Source organism: Giraffa tippelskirchi, chromosome 7 (assembly GCF_054371585.1).
Source record: "Giraffa tippelskirchi isolate mGirTip1 chromosome 7, T2T-mGirTip1v1.2.pri, whole genome shotgun sequence".
In the NCBI taxonomy this organism is placed as follows: Eukaryota; Metazoa; Chordata; class Mammalia; order Artiodactyla; family Giraffidae; genus Giraffa; species Giraffa tippelskirchi.
Window position 1 is genome coordinate 153,918,897 of NC_137281.1, and position 13,720 is coordinate 153,932,616.

General features: G+C 39.8%; 1 long non-coding RNA gene across 1 annotated transcript; it reads left to right on the forward strand.

Moving 5' to 3' along the window:
* The first annotated feature begins 3,717 nt into the window (after positions 1 to 3,717).
* Positions 3,718 to 12,491, forward strand: LOC145513674 (uncharacterized). The gene is made up of 5 exons (XR_014059688.1): positions 3,718 to 3,812; positions 4,048 to 4,103; positions 9,107 to 9,207; positions 11,498 to 11,668; positions 12,087 to 12,491. It is a non-coding gene; the product is annotated as an uncharacterized LOC145513674 (long non-coding RNA).
* The last annotated feature ends 1,229 nt before the right edge of the window (positions 12,492 to 13,720 follow it).

Below are 13,720 nucleotides of genomic sequence, written 5' to 3' on the forward strand. Positions count from 1 at the left end.
TTTGGAATTTTCATTTAAATCATCTAAGTGAAGGTACTTATACAATATCTCCTCCAAAAAACAACCAACTGCCTGCAAGAAAACAGAAAGAGAACAAGTCAAAAAGAGTATGGCTCTTCCAGTTAGGAATGATATTTAAGATTCTTATTTCCCACCACCTTTACCATACAGACCACTCTGCAGCAGTGACTGGGGAGTGGATTTCATTACTAAACCTAAGGTCACAGGTGGCTTTGCATTGAAGCATAATGAAATTGTGCAGAAAGAATTAAAGTGGTTTAGCAAATATGCCTTCTTAATTCAGGCTGAACAGGACAGACAGAATGCGGTGCCATGTTCAAGCTACAACAAGGCAATAGCTGGGCCCACGGAGGTTAATCTGGAGAGCAATCACTCGATGATCCTTGACCATGAATACTTAGTTGAAATTATTCCTCAGTCACCCTGCGATGAGGAAAGCAATCACTCATAATTAACAGGTCACTTTTTTTGTAGGAATATTTATGTAGGGCACGGAGAGGATGTCATGAGGGAAAATTCTTCTTGTTTAGGGAAAAATTGCTGTGTTAGCTTGGGATGAGCATAATGATAAAAAAAAATATTAAAGAGAAATGGAATTTATTAAGGATGGAGGAGTCTACTTGATTGCATATTTCCATATGTGAATTTTGACTTTGGGGGGAGAGCGGGGATGAAAAGTCCCCCTGCTGGGGAATAGGTAGCAGGGTAGTGAAAAACACTTCTCGTTTTGAGAGCAATCTTCAGTTTGAGTTTGAGGAAAGACACAAATAAACACATTTGATACTGATTGCTCCCCAAAGAACAAGGAAATCTAAATATAGAGCGAATCCTACCACCTCAGATTGTGGGGAAAAAAAAAAACAACAACTGTATCTCCAGTTCAATCCTGATGTGTCATTTAAACCACTTCTGTGCTGTCCTACTGGAGAAGGAAATGGCAACCCACTCCAGTATTCTTGCCTGGAGAATCCCAGGGACGGCGGAGCCTGGTGGCTGCCGTCTATGGGGTCGCACAGAGTCGGACACGACTGAAGCGACTTAGCAGCAGCAGCAGTGCTGTCCTACGCTGTGCTTAGGCGCTCATTCCTGTCTGACTCTTTTTGACCCCACTGACTGTAGCCCACCAGGATCCTCTGTTCATGAAATTCTCCAGGCAAGAATACTGGAGTGGGTAGCCTATCCCTTTTTCAAGGGATTTTCCTGATCCAGGAATCAAACCAGGGTCTCTTGCATTGCAGGCAGATTCTTTACCAGCTGAGCTACCAGGGAAGCCCAAAACACTTCTATATTACCCCAGTTAGATACTTGTCAAGGAATTAAAATCTTCAAAATTACCACCTAAAGCTGCACTTTTTTTTTTTTTTTTGGACATTGTGTTCAAAATATACTATGCAACACTGAATTATAACAATATTTTATATTGTGTGTGGAGTGTGTGTGTATATGTGTGCAGTATTAATTGTTAAATAAATGCATGAGCAGGTGGGAGAGACCAGTTGTTGACCTATTGGATAGGAAAATGTAATAATTTTGACTAGTGTACCAGAAACACTTAAATATAACAATTTGTATGATTATTCACCAAGTAGGGCTTTTAAAAGATTCAGGCCACCAACTGGATTACTTACATTGCTGAATTCTAAATTTTTCAGTAGAGATATAAATTTTACTACTGCTTAACTGCTAATCAGAAGCAGAGCTTAACATAGCTATTAGTTAATTTATTTTTTTAAATATGTACTGTTCTTGTATAGTACAAAGGATTCGGAGTATGTAAGTACAAACCACAATTTTTAATATTGTTTCATTGCTTCCTACCTAATTCAAACACCTTGTTTCAGGTCGTCATCCAGTAGGTGATGAGAGGTAGGTTTTGAGTAACACAATTAAACTAATTTACACTCACATTGGGTCATAAAGAAAGTTGAGTGCAGAAGAATTGATGCTTTTGAACTGTGGTGTTAGAGAAGACTCTTGAGAGTACCTTGGACTGCCAGGAGATCAAACCAGTCAATCCTAAAGGAAATCAGTCTGAATATTCATTGGAAGCACTGATGCTGAAGCTGAAGCTCCAATACTTTGGCCACCTAATGCGAAGAACTGACTCATTGGAAAAGAGCCTGATGCTGGGAAAGATTGAAGGCAGAAGGAGAAGGAGAGGACAGAGGATAAGATGGTTGGATGGCATCCTGACTTGAAGGACATGAGTTTGAGCAAGCTCTGGGAGTTGGTGATGGACAGGGAAACCTGATGTGCTGCAGTCCATGGGGTTGCAGATTTGGGACATGACTGGCTGACAGAACTGAACTGAAGTGGACTGAACATTAATGGCTGATGATAATTTACCTACGCAAGAAATAAAGTAGCATTTAAGGTGGATTCCTGGGCTTCCCTGGTGGCTCAAGTGGAATAGAATCCCCCTGCAATGCGGGAGACCTGGGTTCAATCCCTAAGTTGGGAAGATCTGCTGGAGGAGGGCATGGCAACCCACTCCAGTATTCTTGCCTGGAGAATCCCCATGGACAAAGGAGCCTGGTGGGCTACAGTCCATGGGGTCACAAAGAGTCAGACACTACTGAGTGACTCAGCACTGCACAGCAAAAGGTGGATTCATATTAATCTAAGTAAATGTGTGAAGCAAATTAACATCTATAGGTAGTTTGAAATTATTCAAGAGGTAGAGATAGATTCTGGAATTGAAAGCTACTTTTAATACAGTTCATCCTCGGCCTTCTTGGCCAGTTTTCTTTACCGATTGTTACTTTCCCCAGCTTCTCTCTTAAGCTATATACATATATTTGGAGTGTACTTTGTTTCTTTGATATAAAAATACTACATCTATGTTTGCATCTGCATGCATACTCAATCTAAGTAGCTAGAGAGAATTAATTAGTTATGAGTTAAGAAGGACATCCTTTCCAAGAGTGAATTTCCGATTGACAAAGCCTCTGTTGTCAGGACTAGAAATAATCCAAGCTACTCCGCAGTTTGCCTGAGGCAGACACTGTTTACATCTGTTGCCCCATTTTCCAGTCCAGTTTTGCATTTGCTCCTGACTTTCTTCATTTTAGGGCCTTCCCTGGTAGCTCAGCTGGTACAGAATCTGCCTACCATGCGGGAGATCCCCAGTCGATTCCTGGGTCATGGAGATCCGCTGGAGGATAGGCTATCCACTCCAGTATTCTTGGGTTTCCCTGGTGGCTCAGCTGGTTAACAATTCACCCACAGTGCGGGAGGCCTGGTTCGATCCCTGGGTTGGGAAGATCCCCTGGAGAAGGGAAAGGCTACCCACTCCAGTATTCTGGCCTGGAGAATTCCATGGACTGTATAGTCCACGGGGTCGCAGAGTCAGACACGACTGGGAGGTTTTCACTTTTCTTCATTTTAAAATGCGATTCAAATTACTTTCTTTTGGAAAACTATGAAGAACCCCGGCTGGGTAGTGCTAAGGAGGTCTCCAGCATGCTACCCCTTCCCTCCTCGTGGTCGCTTTTCTCCCCTTTGGGGGTTACCTATGCTATTCCTGAATAACCCACCTGGCTGGTTCCCCAGGTCTCCATTCATACAGAGGCCTCCCTCGATGCAACATGTGAGTTGCAGCGCTCCTTTGTGACCTCACGCCACTCGAACTTGCCCCGCCCACAGCGGCTTGCCCCGCCCACCGGGGTCTGCCCCGCCCATTGCGGCTAGTTTCCCGGTTCCCAACAGGGAGGATGCAGTCGGCCGAGATGACGTATACTTGGCGTGGGGCAGAAGCACACGTAGTGGGAATGGTGTCTCAATCCTAGGTGGTGAGCAGAATTGTGTTGTCACTCCTAGTTACGCCTCGAGAAGCTGTTATGAGTTTGTTCGACCTCCAGTCTCCATCTAGCAGTGTGTGGAGTGCATGTATGGGGAACAAAGTTCTTACTTGAACTCTTGATAAAATAGGCCGAGATGAGCAGAGATGACTCAGATCTCTTTCTCCTGATCCTTTCCAGTCACATATGTGTACACACACATGTGTATCTTCCACTTTCCTTCCAGAGACCAAATACACTCATTTGTGTGAGCGCCCTTGAAACAAACAAGGGGCCAGAGAGGTGAGTGCTGCTGCACCGTTCTAGTCGCCAGATGCTTGGTTTAGCCGCCAACATTGCCTTAACCTGTGCACTTTAACCTTTAGCCGTGAGCTGGACATCATTCTCCCAAAGAGCACATAATATATATGTATTTGGCCCTGCAGGGTCTTAGCTGCAGCACTGAGAATTTTTCTTTTTATCTTTGTTGTAGCACGTGGGATGCTATAGTTGCGGCATATAAGCTCTTAGTTGTGGCATGTGAGATCTAGTTCCCTGACCAGGGATAGAACCCAGGCCATCTGCATTGGGAGTGTGGAGTCTTAGCCACTGGACCACCAGGAAAGTCCCCAATGAGCACATTTAATGAGAATCAGGAAATTAGAGAATGGCTTTACATGAAATATGTTTTGGAAATAGAGGTTGAATATGTATGAGACATAGTCTGTATAGAGAATAAATGAATGTACTTGGTAACCGGTTTTGTCATTTATTTTAAAATGTAAATGTATAAATATTTATATTTTTGCTCAGTAACTTATTTTAAGATTTTTTCCAGAAATCCTTTCAACAGAGTTGACCTTTTGAAATGCATATTTAGTAACAATGTATGTATAGTATTTCATTTCTCAAGAAAGTTTTGTAAATGTATGAACTGCACAAAATGCTTGTTGGCGTTTACCATCCACCCTGGAGGATGTAGCGAAATCACTGACCACATAAAAACTGGCAGCAGCAGCTACATTAAAAAATGTGGTCAGATTTAACTTGTGTTACTGCAGAAGGTACATTTAAAAATCATTCTGGGACTTCCCTGGCAGCCCACACTTTCATTACTGCCCATCATCAAAGAGTTTAGAAATGTCTGAGCTATTGAAATACTACTTGTAAAAGTCAACCAGTATATCTCTTAGAGGTACTGTATAACTTCTGAAATGAGTTTTCTCAATTATAGTGGTATATTGTTCAAGGTAAGTTGAAATCTTTTGTTAAAGTAATCAACTAATACAGTGCAAAAACTTCAGATTTTCAAGCTTTTAGAAAATTGCAGTTATTGAAAAACAAGTATATATAAACAGGAAGTCATTGACAATTATCCCTAAGAAGCAAGTGAATAGATAATAAATTAAGAGCACTTATACTGCACAATATTTAATATTGAAATTCAATAATATAAGGATTCTTTAGACTTTTTCAACCTTAAACAAATCTTTTAGTTAGAGCTCCATTTATTAATTGTATAAATTTATATCTCATTCAAAATGCCTGTAACTTTGAAACTTCAAAATTTGATGAGTTATATTTTTAAAGTCATAAATAAAAGCAACTGATGCAAAAAAAATCTGAACTAGACCAGTACCTATAGCATATTTAAATGAGATATTTACATACATTAATATGAATACATGCAGGGAGGCAGTGACTGTGGAAGTATTTTGACTGAAATAGTTACATTTTATATAAATACTGCTGAAATATTCTCTATTCACCAGATTTCACCTTTTAGTACCCAACTCAGACCCTGAAAGATTATTTTCTCAATTCAGAAATATCAAGTATTATGTACTATGGAAGAGAAAAGTTTTAAAATTACAAGTTTACTACCTATAAGACACATTTTGAAGGAAATTATAGGCAATATTATGATAAAAATAAAACTATATTTAAAAGCATTTTTCATGAAAATACAGGCAGAGCTAAACTGATTTATTTATATAAGTAAAAAAAAGAACTTGTGCTTGGTTTGTTTTTTTAGTGTTCAGAAATCAGTATAGAGATTTTAAAATTGTGCTTTCATGTACTCAGAGATACATGTTTTTATTTTCAGAAATAATTTTAGTCTTGAAAATACATTCTAGTAGGACTATAAACATAATGTGATTGATATGAGTAAATAATATAAAATAATAAATACAATAAAACCAAAAATTATTATTTTTTAGCATCCCTTTTTAACTTTAAGATTTTTTTTGATAAGTTTGGATTATAATTTATAGAATTTTCTATGTACAAACCCCATACTAATAGCAATCAGGGATATTAACCAAATAAACTGCACTTACAACGATAAAAGAAATCCTAATTACTCATATCCTCTAAGTTACTTTTTCATCAGTTCTATCTTTATTATTAGAGGGCCTAGGATAATCCTGCCTCCAAATACTCTGGGTTGCCAGCAGTTCAATGTTCTGCCAAATATATACACAGGCAATATATTATGTTATCATTTATTGAACATGCATATACAAATAGCATGCAGGCATTTACTGAGTATCAATTACATTGTTAGTCAAGGCTATGGTTTTTCCAGTGGTCATGTATGGATGTGAGAGTTGGACGGTGAAGAAAGCTGAGTGCTGAAGAATTGATGCTTTTGAACTGTGGTGTTGGAGAAGACTCTTGAGAGTCCCTTGGACTGCAAGGAGATCCAACCAGTCCATCCTAAAGGAGATCAGTCCTGAGTGTTCATTGGAAGGACTGATGTTGAAGCTGAAACACCAATACTTTGGCCACCTGATGGGAAGAGTTGACTCATTGGAAAAGACCCTAATGCTGGGAAGGATTGGGGGCAGGAGGAGAAGGGGACGACAGGGGATGAGATGGCTGGATGGCATCATCAACTCAATGGACATGGGTTTGGGTGGACTCCGGGAGTTGGTGATGGACAGGGAGGCCTGGCATGCTGCGGTTCATGGGGTCACAAAGAGTTGGACACGACTGAGTGACTGAACTGAACTGAACATTGTTTTTCTAAGTTAAATATTTACATTTTCATTCTCAGTTCCAGATTTTGCTTATGAAACCTTCAAAACAAGGTGAATAGACACTGAATTTGCCCATTAGAAATGCTGAAGTAAGAATTCAGTAGTAAATTTGGAAAAGCAATCAAACATATTCCCACCTTCCTTATTAACCCATTTACCTCCTTATGTGCCATTTAGAAAAAGCTACTTTCTTTGTTGTTGTTTTTAAGAAGACTTTATTTTTAGAGTAGTTTTTTGGCTTCACAGCAAAATTGCACAGAAGATACAGAAATTTTCTACTTACTCCCCACCCCTACACACACATTTGTTGTTGCTATTTAGTCACTAAATTGTGTCTGACTTTTTGCAACCCCATGGACTGTAGCCGAGGAGGCTCTTCTGTCTATGGGATTTCCCAGTCAAGAATACTTGGGCGGGTTGCCATTCCCTTCTCCTGGGGATCTTCCTGGCCCAGGGATCGAACCCGAGTCTCTTGTTTGTCAGGCAGATTCTTTACCACTGAGCCATCTACATACATGCTGCTGCTGCTAAGTCGCTTCAGTCCTGTCTGACTCTGTGCGACCCCACAGACGGCAGCCCACCAGGCTCCCCCATCCCTGGGATTCTCTAGGCAAGAACACTGGAGTGGGCTGCCATTTCCTTCTGCAATGCATGAACGTGAAAAGTGAAAGTGAAGTCACTCAGTCGTGTCCGACTCTTCACAACCCCATGGACTGCAGCCTACCAGGCTCCTCCATCCATGGGATTTTCCAGGCAAGAGGACTGGAATGGGTTGCCATTGCCTTCTCCAGAGCCATCTACATGACCTCCCCCATAATCAGCATCCACCACCAGAGTGGAAATAGCTACTTTTAATCTAGGCTTTAAGATACATTTAGCCTAACTGCCTGTTAAGAGTAGAACCTTTGTACTTTTTTTTTTTTTTAATCCTTTTCCATTAAAATCTTCTTAGCTGACTTTCTCCCCATTATCCCTTAGAGCTCAGCGAGCAAGTCTGTTCAGAGCAAAGGATTGGAGATAAAGGCTTATTCTAGCTTTCTTTGTTCACCGAGTATTTACACTGCCAAGGGCATCCCAGCCTCTGGTAACTATTGATTTTAATGGATTTTGTTGGTCATTCCTAGTCCATCTGTCTGCAATAAAACAAAGATCCCTTCAACCCCTACAGGAATATCAGAGCTATGAAAACTGAAAATGCCTCCTGGGAGATGACCTCCCTTTTTGGCAAAGATTAGCATGTTTCTCTGGGATTGATTAGTGCTCACCCAAGTTTTGCAATAGCTACTTTTCTCACAACTCTTAAAAAAAAAAAGAGATTTCCAGTGCAATACCCCCCTTACCAGCCCTTACCAACCCCCAAATGCTGGGATAATGATAGTCAAATACATGAACTAATGAACATCTCTCTAAGGAGATCTATTGAAGTGGGACCAAATTTACCTTTAAAAACAATATCGTTGCATCCCGTCTTCACTTGCTCTGAGAGGGCATCTCCCTTTTTAACCTTCTATCCATTTAACATCCTCCCAAGTGGCTCAGTGGTAAAGAATCTGCTTGCCAAGCAGGAAACTTGAGTTCGATTCCTGGGTCAGGAAGATCCCCTGGAGGAGGAAATGGTAGCCCACTCCAGTATTCTTGCCTGGCAAATCCCATGGGCAGAGGAGCCTGGTGGGCTACCATCCATAGGGTAGCAAGGAGTTGGACATGACTTAGCAACTAAAAAACAACAGTAAGTACATAATTCTTGTTTTCCTTCTATATGTCATTTCACTAGGGAAACTAAAAGAGAGTGGAAGAATTTAACTCTGTGGGTTCTTTGGCTAAAGTCAAATGTTGTTCCTCCTTCTTTAACCCAGATTAGAATTCCACAATGTTTTCGCACTCAAATCTTGGAAGACAGAGGGGAATGTTTCCTTCTGAATTACCATGGAAATATCCAAAAGTCTATGGGCAGCTTATCCCAGGGTGAAACAGTGGATGCCTGAAAGTTTAGAAACAGGTGTAAATAAATTTCAGTTCCTCTATAGAGACTAAAACTCTGAAAACAACCCCAGGCTCTCTCTCACTTACATCTTTAATTCTTACTTCTGCAACCCAGTGGGAGCAAAGTTGACTTCTGGCTCCAGAGCTGCAAGCTTTCCGTTTCCAGAAAACGTGTGGACTTAAGCTTAAGGAAAACAAATGCCAAGATTCTGTAGCACCCATGATTGATACTGCCATTCATTATCCTTAATATTTTTCTTCTCTATCATAAATGTCTAGAAACTGTCACATGAAATCTAAGGAATGTTACTGCTCAAACAACAAAGGGAATAAAGTGACTCAATGCACTTCATCACTTTATGGGAGGCAAACCGAAGTGAGTAAGTACCATGCGTCATAAAAAGAACCGTATTTTTAAAAAGCCAAATAGAGAGGTGCTCATAAAACGCAAGCTTTCCGAGTTCACTCAGTCCCCTGCAGAGAAAGAAAAGGAAAGCACTGAAGCTGAGGGGCTTGGTACGCTGAGCCGGGGGTCATGCACAGTTGTCTAGGTACCGCTTTTCAGCCTTCCCTTCTAAGATCAAGATCTAAGATCGCACGTGCCTGTGTGGGACAGCTAACATAGTCTAGAGGACTGTGTCAGGAGATGAGTAAAAGAGGTCCTTGGAACCAGATAGCTTCAGCATGAAAGGACTGTTGCTTCTGCTGGCAGAGCCTGTCCCGAGCCTGGTCATCTCCCAACTCACTTTACCAACACAGCCACACTGTCTGTGAAATACTTCCAAGGTCCAGACAGGGATTACCCTTCTAACTGCTGATCAACGAGGGGGTGATTAGGTATGCATGCTTAACTGACAGTGGCTGCAGAGAAGGCATGGGCTTCCTTCTGGAGAGAATGTCCAGTTGCCTTACCATTATGACAGTCAGGGGATATTCTGTCTTTCCTGTGAGCACATGCCAAGTCACTTCAGTTGTGTCTGCAACTCTTTGTGACCCTATGATCATAGCCTGCCAGTCTCCTTTGTCCATGGGATTCTTCTCCAGGCAAGAATACTGGAGTGGGTTGCCATGCACTCCTCCAGGGGATCTTCCCCCTCCAGGGATTGAACCCATTTCTCTTATGTCTCCTGCATTGGCAGGCAAGTTCTTTACCACTAGTGCCCCCTGGGAAGCCCTCTCTATGGAATGAAGCAAAGAGAGTCAAAACCATCGAACTTAAGACTATGAACTGGAATTCCTATGACAATTTCAAAAGAACAGGGTCAAGACTTCTAGTTTGAAGTCATTCAGCAGTGCTTGTTTTTCAGCTGCAGGTTTCCCTCAGATTCCTCTTTAATGTTTGGGCATCTAAAGGATTGTGCTCCTAAAAGAAAAAGAGAGATATCTGCCTTGATGCCCTGAATACAGGGTTGACTGGTCAGCTCATCATATTCTGCATATTTAAAAACATGATATAGTTTTTTTTTTTGAGAGAAAATAAACCTCCATAGTAGTTCATTGAATATTAATGATTTTCATGGGAGAATTCTCTGATTAAATAGTGAAATATATACATGCATATTGCTGCTGACTTAGAGTCCAATAGGGGTAAAAAGGAAAAGTAGACAGTTGAAAGAAGCTAATGACAGGGAATATGTCTGAAGAGGGAAGAAGCAGAATGTCTTATCTGTGATGAAACCCATGGGAGTAACTTGGATTTCATATTGAAAATATTTTCTCTTATCTTTTCCAAAGGGAGTGCAGTAGAACATATTTTCCAGCAAAAATTAAACAATGTATTGAATAGTGGGACTGTGCATAACACTTGTGTGTTAGAGGCTGGCACTGAGAAATATTGGGTTGGCCAAAAAGGTCATTCAGGTTTTTCCATAAGATATTATAAGCTTTATGGCCAACCCAGTAAAAGGGTGTATATAGGCATAAAATTTTAGTAAGTCTTCTTCATTGGAAAAAGTGGTTAAATTTTGTTGAAAAAAAATGCTTTAAAAATGCAGTTTCATATTTGGCCAGCAGAAGGTAAGCTGCACAAAGGGCTGAATTACAAACTAGCCTGGTACATGGGTCCATAAATCAGTTTGGGTAGTAGGTTGAGTTATGTTCTTAATCAGGGAAGGATACTTTCGCTTGAAACTATTCTTTCTCATATTTGTAGTAGTCGCTCTTATTTATGGGCATGCTGGAATCTGGCCAGAGCTTTTTGCCTTGGTAAAATGACAACATCTTAATTAGGAATGTTTGGTCTGTGGCATGAGCTTCCAGAGAGCCGTCCCATTGTTCTAATGCACAGACATCCATCATCAGCCTACAACCAAAGCCCATAGCGTAGCGGTAGAAGCACAGGGCTGGAAGACCTGAATCATTTTTTGGATTCCAGCACTGCCCAGTTATATTTTAAAAAAGGCAAATCATACTCTCTCTGGAATTCAACCGTATCATCTTTCAAGCAGCTGTCTCAATTCCTGGTAGAATTGTGAAAATTAAATAAATTTAAATCAAAGAAATAAGTTCCCCCCATTAAAGGCATGGGCTAAACAAATGTAAAGTAATGTTGATAGTAATCTTTTTCTGGAGCAAAGTATTATAATTCTCAGGTGAGCAAAATAGATGTTATGTTATGATTTTAGCTATTAATTCCTTAGCAGTATAATAGAAAATCTGAATTTCTTATAGGCTTACAATCTACTCATCTTAAAAGTCACAGAGAATGCATGCTATGTGCTCAAGAAGTATTTGTGAATGCAAAGGAGAAGACTTCATAGCAAAATAAGCAAAAACTCTGAGAATACTACAAAATACCCATGAGAGGTACACAGAGGAGCAAAACCTTCCCTATGATTGTCTGTACGTTTACATTATATCTTATAAGAAAATGAGCAAGGGTCTAAGAAAAGCTCAAAATGTTATTTCCAACATCCCATGTGTAAAGGAACAGAAAAGTGTTTCTTGTTTGTTATATATCTTCTAAGAATTTCTTTGGACTTTAAAGGAAGCTTAAACTGGTTTGTGTGTGTCTGTGTGTCTGTGTGTCTGTGTGTGTGTGTCCTGTAAAGAATTGTGTGTGTATTGGAGGTTGGAAGAGTTCACAGTTCAGGGCAATATGAGAAAGTGCTGGACTGTATCAAATTGTAGTGATTTCAGAAATAAGGAAAATTCTAACTTTCTGAAACACACACTGGGCTGCACATCTTGTGACAGAATATTTTGTAATTATGAAGACTGACACTTGTCAAGCTTTATTCAAAAATGTTTTAATCGTCAGGCCTGCCACCTTTGTCAGAGCCTTTAGGAATGCAGAGTCAATCTTCCTTCAGAAAGACCTAGGCGTATATGAAGGCCCGCCCTGCTAGCACTAGGTAAGAATGTTGAATTCTGAAAGAGCTGTCAAATCATGCCCCGAGTCACCATGAAAAATGATGCAAAGATCAGAAACATTAGAATACGTTTTAGATTAAGAACACCAACTCCTTATTAGCAGTGTTTTCAAATCTGGTACCACTTACTGGGATGGCAATAGCTAATGAAATGCAAGAGGCGTTTTGTTGAATGTAAATCATTTGAAAGATTTTAAAAAAACATAAAAGAAGGATGCCACTTCAGCTATTCTTCTTTGATTTCTGTTGTTCATTGTTTTCAAAGATTAAATGCCTGGTCACTCTTAACCTTTCTCTGGGAATCTTTTTTTTTTTTTTAAGTGATAATCTAAGTGTTCTTTTTTTCATGCTTGTTATTTTCAAATAGGTTAAGACTCACAAGAAGTTGCAGAAATGCTACCCAAAATTCCCGTGGGCTGTTAACCAGCTTTCCTCAATGATAATATCTTACATAAACATAGTACAATGTCAAAACCAGGAAACTGACATTGGTACAATTATATGAACTCAAATAGAGGCCTTATTCAGATTTCACTAGCTTTTCTATGCACTCTTTTTTTTTTTTTCTCTTCCCCTTCTGGGAATCTTTGAGTTACCTAAATCTTTAGCTGGTTATCAATAATAAATATTATATGATACAGAAACAAATCATTGACCAGCAGTGGCACTTAAAATGAACAGTACTAAAGCATAAGTCCCATCTGTTTTCACTTACTTCAGAAGGTTTCTGTCTTTAGGCTACTTAATCATTCCCACCCCCTTCCCTCTTTAAGCCCCCCTCCCAAGATCAAGATTCAGATAGCAACTGCCTAAAACACGATTGGACACTTTGTAGTGTTTTATCTTTGGTAAGCTCAAGGAGGTCATTTCTATAAATTCTACAGATGCTTTTAGGCATTAATACTGACAAATTAAAGAAACGAACACAATTTGTAAATCTAAGAGCTTGTCAAAGATAGAGGACATTTATTTCTACCTGGTGAACACCTGGGTTTAACTTGCTCAGGAACAATGAGCATCGTTGTTTGGAATATAAAGGCAACTCTCCACTGCTAAGTGGGCACCAAGGCAGTTCTTTGGCATACATGAAGATGACATACTTTTTGTGCCATATTTAAAACATAGGAAAAGAGAGAGATCATCACCATTTGTGACCATTAACTACATAGTACGTGTTCTTCTGGTTGAATTGTTAAGCATCATTGCAATTTAGTATATCATAATGAAGGATCAGGAAGTTTTACAGAAAGAGATAATGAACCACACAGACATCAGTGGAAAGGTGAGCAAATCATTGCCATTGTGTGCAAACGGAGGAAAAATTGACTGACTTAACTAAAATTATGTAAGCTAGGTGGATAGTTTATTAAACAAAAGATGGGCAACTTATGGCCGGTTTTCTAAAATGTTTCAGTGGAGAAGCATGAAGCCAGGACCACTTTTTATAAACCATCAGCCAAACAACCTGGACAAAAGCACAGCAGTCCATAATGATGAATGATAATAATACAAACAAGATTAA